We start from the raw sequence: 11,732 nt of genomic DNA, 5'->3' as shown, positions 1-11,732 counted from the left end.
AGCGCGCGAGTTACAAGAAAGGGGGGTATCCTTCCTCCGGATTAGTAGGGGCAGGGTATGCCGGAACACCCATGCCGGGGCTGTGCGGTTCATTGCCGGGGACCAGACGGGCTATGCCCGGGCAACATCCTTCCCAGGCCTCTGGGGCTTCCCTCCTCCGGGCCGCGGCATGGCATAGTGCCCAGGGACGGGCTCCACGGGTCCCGGGCAGTCCTCTCCGCCCCCCCCGGGCGCCCAGGCCCCGAGAGCTCCGGTGGTCCTCCCCGTGCCTGAGGCCCAGCCGGGAAGCAGAGTCCCACCCCGAGCCCCTGGTGGGTGGGCAGGCGGGAGTCCTTTCAGTTGCCGGCCATCTGGTCGCGCCTTTCCCCTCGGCCATCTGGTCGCGCGCAATGCTTTCCAATGGGACGACCAGATGGCAGGGCCAGGCCTGGAAGTCCCGATGAGGGTCCATTCGCCTCTCGGATCCCAGCCAGGGCTCCAGGAGGCCGGGCGCGTTCGCCCCTAGGGTCCCCTCCGTCACTCGGAGTGCGCGGGTTTCAAGAACGGGGGGTAGCCTTCCTCCGGATTACTAGGGACAGGGTACTCTGGGACCCCTCTCGGTCCTCAGCCGGCAACTGGGTCCTGCCGTGTGGCAGGGTGCCCGTAGGGTCTTCCCCTGCGCCTGCGAGCCCGGGAGCCCCGGTTGGTTCCAGGGGCCCGGCCGGGCCCCGGGTCGGGGTCTCTGGCCCCGGGCCCCGTCCCCCGCCTGCGGCACTGCCAAAGGCCCGGGACGGGGTTCCGTTGTGGCCGGGGAGCCTCCCCTCGCTCGCCTGGGTTCTTGGAGCTCCGGCCGGGCCCCTGGGGGCCCCGGGGAGGGCGGCCTCCCCGCCCCGGGCTCCGTCCTGGGTCCTGCCGTGTGGCAAGGTGCCCGGGGAGGGGTCCGGAGGGCCCGGGGAGGCTTCCCCTGCGCCTGCGAGCCCGGGAGCCCCGGCTGGTTCCAGGGGCCCGGGCGGGCCCCGGGTCGGGGTCTCCGTCCCCGGGCCCTGTCCCCCGGCCTGCGGCACTGCCAAAGGCCCGGGACGGGGTTCCGTCGTGGCCGGGGAGCCTCCCCTCGCTCGCCTGGGTTCAGGAGCTCCGGCCGGGCCCCTGGGGGCCCCGTGGAGGGCGGCCTCCCCGCCCCGGGCTCCGTCTTGGGTCCTTCCGCGTGGCAGGGTGCCCGGGGCGCGGTCCAGAGGGCCCGGGGAGGCTTCCCTTGTGCCTGCGGTCCCCGGAGCCCCGGCTGGTTCCAGGGGCCCGGGCGGGCCCCGGGTCGGGGTCTCCGTCCCCGGGCCCTGTCCCCCGGCCTGCGGCACTGCCAAAAGCCCGGGACGGGGTTCCGTCGTGGCCGGGGAGCCTCCCCTCGCTCGCCTGGGTTCAGGAGCTCCGGCCGGGTCCCTGGGGGCCCCGGGGAGGGCGGCCTCCCCGCCCGGGCTCCGTCCTGGGTCCTTCCGCGTGGCAGGGTGCCCGGGGCGCGGTCCGGAGGGCCCGGGGAGGCTTCCCTTGTGCCTGCGGTCCCCGGAGCCCCGGCTGGTTCCAGGGGCCCGGGTGGGCCCCGGGTCGGGGTCTCCGTCCCCGGGCCCTGTCCCCCGGCCTGCGGCACTGCCAAAGGCCCGGGACGGGGTTCCGTCGTGGCCGGGGAGCCTCCCCTCGCTCGCCTGGGTTCAGGAGCTCCGGCCGGGCCCCTGTGGGCCCCGGGGAGGGCGGCCTCCCCGCCCCGGGCTCCGTCCTGGGTCCTTCCGCGTGGCAGGGTGCCCGGGGCGCGGTCCGGAGGGCCCGGGGAGGCTTCCCTTGTGCCTGCGGTCCCCGGAGCCCCGGCTGGTTCCAGGGGCCCGGGCGGGCCCCGGGTCGGGGTCTCCGTCCCCGGGCCCTGTCCCCCGGCCTGTGGCACTGCCAAAGGCCCGGGACGGGGTTCCGTCGTGGCCGGGGAGCCTCCCCTCGCTCGCCTGGGTTAAGGAGCTCCGGCCGGGCCCCTGGGGGCCCCGGGGAGGGCGGCCTCCCCGCCCCGGGCTCCGTCCTGGGTCCTTCCGCGTGGCAGGGTGCCCGGGGCGCGGTCCGGAGGGCCCGGGGAGGCTTCCCCATCGCCTGCGGTCCCGGGAGCCCCGGCTGGTTCCAGGGGCCCGGCCGGGCCCCGGGTCGGGGTCTCCGTCCCCGGGCCCTGTCCCCCGGCCTGCGGCACTGCCAAAGGCCCGGGACGGGGTTCCGTTGTGGCCGGGGAGCCTCTCCTCGCTCGTCTGGGTTCCGGAGCCCCGGCCGGGCCCCTGGGGGGGGGGCCCGGGGAGGGCGGCCTCCCCGCCCCGGGCTCCGTCCCGGGTCCTGCCGCGGCGGCAGGGTGCCCGGGTGCGGGGTCCAGAGGGCCCGGGGAAGCTCCCCCTTCCCTTTTGCCTTTCCCCTGGGCCATCTGGTCGCGCCTGTCCCCTCGGCCATCTGGTCGCGCACGTCCCTTCGGCCATCTGGTCGCGCAGGCCCCTTCGGCCATCTGGTCGCGCAGGCCCCTTCGGCCATCTGGTCGCGCACAATGCTTTCCTATGGGGCGACCAGATGGCCGAGCTCGCCTGGAAGTCTCGATGAGGGTCCATTTGCCTCCCGGATCCCAGCGAGGGCTCCAGGAGGTCGGGTACATTCGCGCCTAGGGTCCCCTCTGTCACCTCGTGCGCATGGATTACAAGAAAGGGGGGTAATTTTCCTCCGGATTACTAGGGAGAGGGTCAGTCAGACCAAAGTGATGTTTGGCGATACTGAATCAGGGGAAGGCAGACCCGGGGCCCGCCCGCCGGGGCCCCCAGGGGCCCGGGTACGCTCCTGCCTCTCAGCCCCTTCCCGATGGTCCTTTCTCTCCGAGTTTTCTGGGTCAGAGCCCCGTGAGGTCCGTGGATCCCGAGACGGGGGAAGGCAGCCCCTGGGCCTGCCCGAAGCGGGGCCCCCAGGGGCCCGGGTGCGCACGCCTGCCTCCCAGCCCCCTTCCCGACGGGTCTTTTTCTCCGAGTTTGCTGGGTCAGACCTCCGTGAGGTCCGGCGATCCCGAGAGGGGGGAAGGCAGACCCGGGGCCCGCCCGCCGGGGCCCCCAGGGGCCCGGGTACGCTCCTGCCTCTCAGCCCCTTCCCGATGGTCCTTTTTCCGCCGGGTTTGCTGGGTCAGACCTCCGTGAGGTCCGGCGATGGCGAGACGGGGAAGGCAGCGCCCGGGCCCGCCCGCCGGGGTCCCCGGGGGGGCCCGGGTACCCGGGTACGCACCTGCCTCTCAGGCCCCTTCCCGGCGGTCCTTTTTTTTATCCGAATCGGCATCCCCCCGCGCAGGGCGGCCTGCAGAGGGGATGCCCCGGCCGTACTCTGATCGATTGGGCACTCTCGGTCCGTTTAGGGATGGACTGCTTGGCCAGCCTCGGCTGTTGTTTCAAGCAATCAGCTTCCTCCCTTCGCGTGGACCGTCCGACTCGAGGGCCTGCCGCCTGGCTGGAGGCCCTTCACCCTACCCAGCAGAGCGAAGGCCGAGCGGCCCCGGCAGCTCGTGCCCCCCAGTGGTCTGACCCCGAGCGGAAGGGGTCGGGTGGCGCCAGGCCCCCGGACGCTGCTGCCCAGCAGGTCCGTACCAGGCCCCGCGCGCCACGCCGTCACCCCTCTTTCCGCCCAGCACGTTTCCGCAGCAGCTCGGAACGACCGTTCCGAGGGGTGCCGCCGCCGCCAGGCCCCGGCACCCCTGCGTCTCGCTCAGGCTGCACCTCGGCCCGCCTCTCCCTCCCGGGGGAGACGGCAGGGCCTGCCGGTGCCCATGCGACCTGCCACCTCTCGCCACCCCTCCGGCGAGCCCTCCCGCCCAGGCGGGCTGGCTCCTTTCCCCCCTCCCCTCCCTCGGGAGGGGTGCGCGCGAAGGTGGCCCGGTCGGGGAAGATGGGCACGCGGCGTCCCCGAACCCCTGTCAGCAGGTGCGGCTACCTGGTTGATCCTGCCAGTAGCATATGCTTGTCTCAAAGATTAACCCCTTCGCTGCTAAGCCTTTTCCCCTCCTGTGCTAAGCCCTTTTTGGGCTATTTGAGGTAGTGCGCGCTTAGGCCCCTGTAACTTTTTGACCACATTAGGTATCCACGCCAAATTTGCGTCCTTTTCTTCCAACATCTTGGGGATTCTAAAGGTACCCAGGGTTTGTGGATTCTCCTAGAGGGTTTCCAGAAATTAGTCAAAATACAGCATTTTTTTTTTTTTTTGTGAAAAATGTGAAAAACGGGCTGCAAATGAAAGCTTCTGGGTTTTTCTCTGCAAATGGTATCAAAAAAGGGTTTGTGGGGCTGAAATCACAATTTCTCCAGCTTTTAGGGAATGACAGACTTTTGTTAGAAAACCAACATTTTTTACACAGTTTTGGCATTTTTCTGGGACATACCCTATTTTTGCTATTTTTTGTGCTTTCAACCTCCTTCCAGTTAACGGTAGAAAAGGGTAACAAAACAATAATGGATCCTGGAAAGCTATACATTTTTGAAAAGTAGACAAAATTCTGAATTCAGCAAGGGGTCATTTGCGTAGATCCATCAAGGTTTCTTTATAGAAATTTACAGGCAAATATAGGAAAAATTAAAAATTTGTTGAAAAAAGCAGCCTCTTGAGTCAACGTTTTTACCTGTAACTTCTTCGAATTATGACATCTCTTTGAAAGCAATGTACCGTTACATCCGGTAGACCTTCCTGGTTGTGGGGACATATAGGACTTGTAGGTTCACCAAGAGCCCAACGAACCCAGAGTAGAAAAATGAGCAGCATTTTGTAATGTTTTTTTTTTTTGGTCCGGGTATATAGCAATTATTGTGGGAAAATGTATACTTGGAAAAATCGGTATGAAAGTCACCTATGTATTTCTGAAATGGGAACAAATTACAGAGTTCAGAAACAGTGCATATTTGCACATTTTCGAAATTGGGAATACTCATATTTGCATGACAATTATTGGTCATTTTTCAAAATGACTTTTTTTTTACACAATGTCTTTCATTTGGAAGGGAGAAATGCATCAAAAATCAATAGGTAATAACAGTTGCTTTACAAATGTGAACTACCCTAAGTCTCCCGAGAAAAATGGTACCTCACTTGTGTGGGTAGGCATAGTGCCCACGACAGGAAGTGGCTCAAAACCTAAGATGAACACACCACATTTTCACACTGAAAATTTACACTTTTTTTGCAAAGAGTCTAGCTGTAGTTTTTGAACCCTAGCCCTGCCGGCACCTAGGGAAACCTAGCAAACCTATACATTTTTGAAAACTAGACACCCAGGGGAATCCAGGATGGGGTGACTTGACTGCCTCCCACCATGGTCTGTTACCCAGAATCCCTTGCAAACGTAAAAAATTGACAAAAAAAACACATTTTCCCCACATTTCTGTGATGGAAAGTTCTGGAATCTGCGTGGATCCACAAATTTCCACCCACCCCGCGTTCCCCAAAGTCCTACGAGAAAAATGGTACCTCACTTGTGCGGGTCGGCCTAGTGCCCGCGGCAGGAAACGGCGCAAAACGCAACGTGGTTTTGCAGTGAAAAATGACCCTTTTTTTGGCAAAGTGACTAGCTGTAGATTTTGTACCCTAGCCCTGCCGGCACCTAGGGAAACCTAGCAAACCTATACATTTCTGAAAACTAGACACCCAGGGGAATCCAGGATGGGGTGACTTGACTGCCTCCCACCAAGGTCTGTTACCCAGAATCCCTTGCAAACGTAAAAAATTGACAAAAAAAACACATTTTCCCCACATTTCTGTGATGGAAAGTTCTGGAATCTGCGTGGATCCACAAATTTTCACCCACCCCGCGTTCCCCAAAGTCCTACGAGAAAAATGGTACCTCACTTGTGCGGGTCGGCCTAGTGCCCGCGACAGGAAACGGCGCAAAACGCAACGTGGTTTTGGAGTGAAAAATGACCCTTCTTTTGGCAAAGTGACTAGCTGTAGATTTTGTACCCTAGCCCTGCCGGCACCTAGGGAAACCTAGCAAACCTATACATTTTTGAAAACTAGACACCCAGGGGAATCCAGGATGGGGTGACTTGACTGCCTCCCACCATGGTCTGTTACCCAGAATCCCTTGCAAACGTAAAAAATTGACAAAAAAAACACATTTTCCCCACATTTCTGTGATGGAAAGTTCTGGAACCTGCGTGGATCCACAAATTTCTACCCACCCCGCGTTCCCCCAAAGTCCTACGAGAAAAATGGTACCTCACTTGTGCGGGTCGGCCTAGTGCCCGCGACAGGAAACGGCGCAAAACGCAACGTGGTTTTGCAGTGAAAAATGACCCTTTTTTTGGCAAAGTGACTAGCTGTAGATTTTGTACCCTAGCCCTGCCGGCACCTAGGGAAACCTAGCAAACCTATACATTTTTGAAAACTAGACACCCAGGGGAATCCAGGATGGGGTGACTTGACTGCCTCCCACCATGGTCTGTTACCCAGAATCCCTTGCAAACGTAAAAAATTGACAAAAAAAACACATTTTCCCCACATTTCTGTGATGGAAAGTTCTGGAATCTGCGTGGATCCACAAATTTCCACCCACCCCGCGTTCCCCAAAGTCCTACGAGAAAAATGGTACCTCACTTGTGCGGGTCGGCCTAGTGCCCGCGGCAGGAAACGGCGCAAAACGCAACGTGGTTTTGCAGTGAAAAATGACCCTTTTTTTGGCAAAGTGACTAGCTGTAGATTTTGTACCCTAGCCCTGCCGGCACCTAGGGAAACCTAGCAAACCTATACATTTCTGAAAACTAGACACCCAGGGGAATCCAGGATGGGGTGACTTGACTGCCTCCCACCATGGTCTGTTACCCAGAATCCCTTGCAAACGTAAAAAATTGACAAAAAAAAACACATTTTCCCCACATTTCTGTGATGGAAAGTTCTGGAATCTGCGTGGATCCACAAATTTCCACCCACCCCGCGTTCCCCAAAGTCCTACGAGAAAAATGGTACCTCACTTGTGCGGGTCGGCCTAGTGCCCGCGACAGGAAACGGCGCAAAACGCAACGTGGTTTTGCAGTGAAAAATGACCCTTTTTTTGGCAAAGTGACTAGCTGTAGATTTTGTACCCTAGCCCTGCCGGCACCTAGGGAAATGTTAGAAATGGGATTTCTGGCTGGCTAAGGCTTGCGCCAAAGTCAGGCAGAAACCACCACTCTAGTCAGGGCTGGGGAGTTACACGCCAAAGATAACCCCTGCTCACCCCCTTGGTAGCTTGGCACGAGCAGTCAGGCTTATCTCTGAGGCGATGTGTAAAGCGTTTGCGCGCGCACCCAGCAACAACACCCAAGGCCCACCACAAAGGAAACTCCACACAAGGTATTATATAAAAATAACCTTTGTATTATACACAACACATTAGATAAAAACACACACTTTACAATGTGCCAACAGGCACGGGCAGAATTTACAAGGGATTATATATACAGGGGACAGGGCCACATGGACCACTGTCAGGAATTAGCACTTTGTAGAAATAACACTTAGAATATAGGAATAATATTTTAGAACATAGCACATACAATCACTGTAGCACTAAAAATAGAACATATAGCACACAACCAGTAACTACTGGTAACCAGAAAGTACCACCTACGCAACCCTAACCACCTTTAGGAATATCACGCAGGGAACTAGGACCTCACTAGTACCACCTGCACTAGGGGAAAAACAACCACCTGAGTATCACAATACCTGTAGGGGTCTAAACACATAAACACATGATGCATAACATTCAGCGGTGTAAAGCAATAAAACACATGATGCATAAAAACATTTCAGGTGCAGGAAAGGAACAATAACGCCAAAACTCACATTAGCCACGACTGTGGCAGTCCCTAGGCCAACTGGCCTTGTCGGGGCAAGGACGCTCTGTGTCAGGTCAAGCTGTGCCAGCAGCGCAAAGCAAAACGAAAATGGTCCCCCACCTAAACGTTGCAGCTGCCCACTAAGTGCTGGGCAGCTGGGGAAACGAAACTTTAGGCACTCTGCGTGCCTCTGGAGCCTCCCTGGGCTCTACAACATGAAATGCCCTGAGCCTTGCAGGCTCTGAACCAAGCAATGCCTCCGTGTACGTGGGAGCGGCCCGCTTCCTTCCGGGGCCGCTCCGCTGGTCAGGAAATGCCCCCGTAATCTGAGTCCCTCTGGACTCTCGGATAAATCAATCCCACGTTGGAGCGCCTCGCGCTCAAAAGACAATAGCTGCCCCCTTTGGTGGAGCCTCGAGGCTCTAGTGCTGATGCGGGTGTAACGTTGGAGCCTCGTGGGCTCTGTACAAATATGTACCCCGCTCACGGGGGAGAAATGCCCGCCTGAGCCTCTCTGGGACTCGGAGTCCCACACGGGGGACTCTTTCACGGCAGGGATGCGGGCCTCGTCTTTGGAGCGCCCTAGCGCTCACAGCCAGTGTGCACACGGAGTCCCACCCCAGCCCTTCCACACTCACCGGGCTGGGCTTGGTGACTCCCGCGTCGCCTCTGTTGTCTCGGTTCCGGCCGCACTCGTCAGCCCTTCTCCTCAAGGCCCCGGGGCGCAGGGTAGGCTCCTGCCGGCTCCGGGGCTTTCAATCCAACCGCCAGTCTTCGGTGGGAGGCGGGGTAGGCTCCCGCCCTCCTACTTCCTGATCCGGTTGTCCCGGCGGCCCGCCTGACTTCCTGGATGTCCCGGGCTGCAGCGGTGATTTTGATACGGCGGCAATGAGGGGTGGGCTCCCTCAATTAAACCACGGCGATAGCGGGGTAGGCTCCCGCTATCAAAATAAACAATTAAGCGGGGTAGGCACCCGCCTTGGACACGGCAGACAAGCGGGGAATCCCACGCCGGGGTTCCCTCGCTAAATATTGCAGCTCAGCGCTGCTGGGGCCACAATAGAGCGCTCCTAGCGCTATAGGCAAATCAAAGCGTTTCTAGGCGCTTAGGGACACAATAAGTGCTCCCAGCGCTTTAGGGCCAAATAATCCCAAAATCAGCAAAGTTCTCCCTTGCAGGCAGCAAGGCAGGGGTGGGGGGGGCAAGGATGGACCCAGAGCCAGCTCACTGGGCCTCCAGGCAGGGAGGTAGTCCAAGTGGCGGTCCTCTGGTCCAACAGCAGCAGCAGCCCCCCTCAGGTAAGATCCTGGCAGAGAACAGTTTCTGTGGGGACACAGCCCCATTTTTATACAGACAAACCCTTTGTTCTGGGTTCAGGGTGAGGGGGAAAACCAGTCGCAGCTGGTTGGGGAGCACCCTTGATGTGCTCAGCCCCTCACTCTATTCACTGGCAGGGCTAGGGTCGTCAGTCGCACCACAGGGGGCGGGGCCAGCATTGTGTTTGGAAAACCCTGTCCTATTCAGGACCCAGGTGGACTCCTCCCACCCATCTAGCTGCTGATCTCCCCATTCACCACTGGGTGACTCATCCTGACACTGGGGAATCCCTAGCCCGTCACATGACACGACCAGCCAATCACGCGACAGACACACTGCACACAGAAGTGCCCACTTCTAGAAGTGGCACTTCCACACTAGGTACAGGCACGCCGCACACATCATCGCGCAGCATTCACTCCCACGAGTCCGCACATACCAAACTCGGGCCTGCACACCCCACGCATCAGGAACTACTAGGGACACATACATTCCCCATGCATTCCTATGGGAGGGCAGGCCTATCTCACCACATGCACTCAGCGCACGCACGCACTTTACCCTGGGACACAGGGAAAGTGCGCAGAGACCAAACAATCACCATACCAAGTCACCAATAAAAAGCCAAAAAGTCCAGGGGTGAACCTGCCAGAAGGGCCAAGTCCAACACAACCCCCTTCCAGCCAAAACGCAGGGCAGACCAATCACCACCGTGATGGACTTCCCTGCTTGGGGCGATAGAACACGGACGCGGGCCCGCAACTGCATGGACACCCTCCGGTTCTATGCCACGGTGAACCCATGGAATTCTTTTTAACACCACTGTCCGGACCAACTGGGCTACCCCACTGGTACTCCCAAGCTGTCCGCGGCCAAGACCAGGCCCTAGGCCACCCAGGTGCCACTGGTCTTTGCCTAACCACAGAGTGGGGGGTAGTAACCCCTGGCACATAGCGGCCATTCTCCACTCTTCCTCTCTGAAAGACAGGACTAGACTGCCACTGGTTCTCCAGCCTAGGGTCTACACCCTCAGGCGGACCAGGAGTCTCAGGGAAGGCTCTCCTCCCCCTACCTCTTCTCCTAGGGTTCCTCCTCCTCGGGCAAGGGGTACACCTAGAACGCCATTCCAACCCAGGGTTTAACCCCTCAGGTTGTACCGGGGGCAGAGGTGGGCTCTCCCACCCTCTGCACCCCCTTCCAGAACCCTGCTCCCTACCAACTGGGGCGGTACCTCTGGAAGAAGAACTGGTCGGGACGCTGATTACAGACGTCCCACCCTTCAGGTCAGGCTGATCCTGAACCTGGCCTCCCAACCTCCGGCCTAGAACCTTTGGTGGAATAATTGCCTGGCACTCCAGGACTTCTGGGGATTTCCACTCCATCCCCCTGAGGCTATCAAAGGACACATACGTCAAGCGACTGTCTGTCTGGCGCTGATCTCCCGTCCCCTGTCCACCTGACAGTGCGCGGAGATCCCCCAGAACAGAAGTGGTGCCACCCTGGTCACTACACGGGATCCTAGCCCAACTGGGTAGTCCCTGACCCACAGGCTCTTCCACTGGGAAACTCATCCCCCAATCACTCCTCACACTGGTCTCCTGTACCCTCCCTACCGGAGCGGTACTGCCAGACTCTAGAACCACAGGAGCCCTGGTTACAGGTGCTCCAGGTCCTCTACTCACCAGGAGATCTCCCTCAAATGGGCTAACAGGACAGCCTAGGTCCCCAACTTGGTGTTCCCTCATGGAACCATCCAAGTCCTGAGGCAGGGTTTCGTACGTCAGGGGACCCTCGGTCACCCTCTCACTCCTGCTCCACTGAGCCAGGCAGTGAGCCCCTACACCCTCCTCGCTATCCTGGGACCTAGCTGGGCTACACTGAGCCTCTTCCACCACGCTGGGCTGGAAGATACCTGACCCACTACTTTTGGAGTCACTCCCTAATGACTCTAGAGAACCTCTAGCCCTTTCCCAGCGCTCTGCTTCATCTCCAAGCTCAAATGGGGCAGACACCCCACACCCCAACAGGTGTTGGCGCAACCCCGGTGCACAACAATTGAGCAGGTGTTCTCTGAGAATCAGATCACACAGTTTATCATAATCAGATTCTGCGGGAACTCTTATCCAATCAAACAGTGCATCCTCACATTCATCCACAAACTCCTCCCAAGACTGGTGAGACAGTTTCCTACTGCCCCTGAACTTCAACCTTAACTCCTCCTCCTGGGGAACAGGTACCAGACTGGGGGGACTGGGATTGGGATTTCCTACACTGGAATCTACATCGCTACTACCACTGGACTCAACCCTCCCTGGGGAGCCCAGAAAATTAAAACTGCGCGCAGGGGATAGTCTACCCTCCAGAGCTACTTTGCCTCTGGTGGAGGCCCTCTCAGCCTCCTCTACCCTCTCCCGCGCCAAGACCCACTCAGTCTCTCGCTGTTGCTTCCTGGCCTCCAGCTGCGCCATAGCCTGAGCATGCTCTAACCTGAGCTTCTCTAACGCCAGCTGGTGCTCCCTTTCTTTCCTCCTATCTTCCCACTCCTCTGGGGACAGGGAAAGGGATGAGGCGCTGCCTCCTACGCTGGACCCAGC

The sequence above is a fragment of the Triturus cristatus genome, chromosome 6 (assembly GCF_964204655.1).
Source record: "Triturus cristatus chromosome 6, aTriCri1.1, whole genome shotgun sequence".
NCBI lineage: Eukaryota > Metazoa > Chordata > Amphibia > Caudata > Salamandridae > Triturus > Triturus cristatus.
The sequence above is the reverse complement of the archived record's forward strand: the minus strand, read 5'-3'. Positions refer to the sequence as shown.